At 35.9% G+C, this 2,751-nt stretch overlaps 1 non-coding gene across 1 annotated transcript; it reads right to left on the bottom strand.

Moving 5' to 3' along the window:
• Positions 1 to 296: 296 nt before the first annotated feature.
• LOC121204052 (small nucleolar RNA R71) lies at positions 297 to 403 on the bottom strand. The gene has a single exon (XR_005898980.1). It is a non-coding gene; the product is annotated as a small nucleolar RNA R71 (small nucleolar RNA).
• Positions 404 to 2,751: the final 2,348 nt, after the last annotated feature.

Genomic DNA, 2,751 nt, shown 5'->3' with positions numbered 1-2,751 from the left:
TTGTGAATAATTTCAAACTGAAACCAAACACTATTAAAATGATTCAACAATTTGTTCAGTTCGATGGTTTGCAAGATGATGATCCAAATACTCATTTGGCTAATTTTTTGGAAGTCTACGACACTTTCAAGATAAATGGTGTTTTTTACGACGCCATTCACCTACGGTTGTTTCACTTCTCGTTGAGGAATAAAGCTAAATAGTGGTTGAACTCCCTACCACGAGGTTTGATCACCACATGGGACCAAATGACCGAGAAATTCTTTCTGAAGTACTTTCCCCCGACTAAGACAACTAAGTTAAGGAATGATATCTCTTCCTTCATACAGATGGACTTAGAGACCCTATATGATGCATGAGAGAGGTATAAGGATTTATTGAGAAGATGCCTTCACCATGGGTTACCTCAATGGCTACAGGTTCAAACCTTCTACAACGGTTTGAATCCCTCAACTAGGCAGTTAATCGATGCAGTAGTCGGTGGTACTTTGAACAATAAAACACTTGAACAGGCTTATAAGTTTATAGAGGAGATGTCACTAAATAATTATCAGTGGCAAGTCATGAGGACAAAGCTGAGAAAAGCAGCCGGTGTTTTTAACTTAGATGCGGTCACCATGTTATTGAATCAGGTAGAACTTTTGAATAAAAAAATTCATAGTTTATGTGTTTCTATGCAGGTACATCCGGTGCTACAATGCGACGCAAATGGAGGTGGAATGGATAATTTAGAATATTTACCCTTCGGTCCTAACATGGAGAATGAGCAAATAAATTGTATGGGTAATACTTCTAGACCTCAAAATAATCCTTATAGTAACAGCTATGATGTAGGATAGAGGAACCACCCAAATTTCTCATAGGGTGGTCAAGGAAACCAAAAACCACAACCCCCTTCAAGCTTTCAACAACAACATTATCAGCAAGAGAAGAAACCAAATCCTGAAGAGATGTTAGCAAAATTCATTTCGGTATCAGAAACCCATTTTCAAAACACCGAGACTACTTTGAAAAATCAACAAACGTCAATTCATGGGGTTAAAAATCAGACTGGACAGTTTCCTAAAGTGGTTTTAGAGAGGCTGCAAGGTAGTTTACCTAGTAACACCGAACCCAACCCAAAAGAGCATGTGAAAGCAAGTACACTAAGGAATAAGAAAGTATTGGCTGAACCTGAAAAGAAGCTACAACAAGAATCTAATAAGGAAAATGATGAGGGGGTAAATCCTAAAGTGAGTGAAAAATCGATACTTAAAGAATATATACCACTGATCCCATATCAAGCAAAGTTGAAGAAAGACCGCATGGATGCACAATTTGGTAAATTGCTTGAAATTTTGAAATAGTTTCATATTAACTTACCTTTTGTTGAAGCTATTTCGTAGATGCCTACATATGCAAAATTTTTGAAGGAGCTATTAACAAAAAAAAAGGAAGTTTGAAGAACTATCCACTGTGGAACTTAACAAGGAATGTTCAGATATTCTCCAAAATAAAGTACCAACTAAGCTAAAAGATCCAGGAAGTTTTACTATTCCCTGTTTTATTGGTAGTTTAAATATTGAAAAAGCATTAGCTAATTTAGGTGCTAGCATTGATTTGATGCCTTATAGAATGTTCAAACAACTTGGTCTTAGGGAACCAAAACCCACTAGGATGAGTATTCAGTTAGCTGATATATTTGTTAAATATCCTAGGGGTATTATTGAAAATGTCCTTGTAAAAGTGGATAAATTCATATACCCTATTGATTTTGTTGTACTTGTCATGGATGAGGAGGTTGAGGTGCCTTTAATTTTAGGTCACCCATTTTTAGCCACTGCTAAAGCTATGATTGATGTGGGTGATGGTAAACTTATGCTTAGGGTAGGTGATGAAGAGATTATTTTTAAAATCTATGATGTCAGTGATTCTCTAGAGAGCAAGATGATTCCTGTTATTTTATTGACTCTATTAACCATGTTATTCAAGATTCATTACAGGAAATTGCTCATAAGGACACGTTGGAACTGTGTCTTGTCCAAGGGAGGAGGTAGATGACGATACTGCTTTGATAGGTGAGGTAAAAATTTATTTAGATTCTAATGAGTCTTCATTGAGATAGAAGAATTATGAGGGTATTGAGGTAAACGATAAATTAAAATTAAAACCCTCTATTGAAGAACCTCCCAAATTTGAACTGAAGCAATTACCAAATCACCTAGAGTATGCATTTTTTAGAAATAATTCTACATTACCAGTGATTATTGCTTCAGATTTGCAGCCAAATGAGAAAGATGAGTTATTACAAGTATTAAAGGAGCATAATAGAGCTATAGCTTGGAAGAATTTTGACATTAGAGGGATCAGTCCTTCTTTTTTCACCCATAAAATTTTAATGTAGGATGAATACAAACCATGTGTGCAAGCTCAAAGACAACTAAATCCTAACATGAAGGAAGTCGTTAAGGCTGAGGTAATTAAACTTCTAGATGCTGGAGTTATTTATCCTATTTCTGACAGTACTTGGGTAAGTCCTATGAAGGTTGTTCCTAAGAAGGGAGGCATGACTGTTGCCGCTAACAAGAAGAATGAGTTGATTCCAACGAGAATAGTCATGGGATGGACAGTTTGCATTGACTATAGGAAGTTGAACGATTCCATCAGAAAATATCACTTTCCTTTTCAATTTATTGATCAAATGTTGGAAAGATTATCTGGGCATATGTATTATTGCTTCCTAGATGGACTATCTGGCTACTTTCAAATCCC

Source organism: Gossypium hirsutum, chromosome A07, assembly GCF_007990345.1.
Source record: "Gossypium hirsutum isolate 1008001.06 chromosome A07, Gossypium_hirsutum_v2.1, whole genome shotgun sequence".
Taxonomy (NCBI): Eukaryota; Viridiplantae; Streptophyta; class Magnoliopsida; order Malvales; family Malvaceae; genus Gossypium; species Gossypium hirsutum.
Note: the sequence above shows the minus strand (reverse complement) of the source record. Positions and strands in the feature narration are given on the sequence as shown.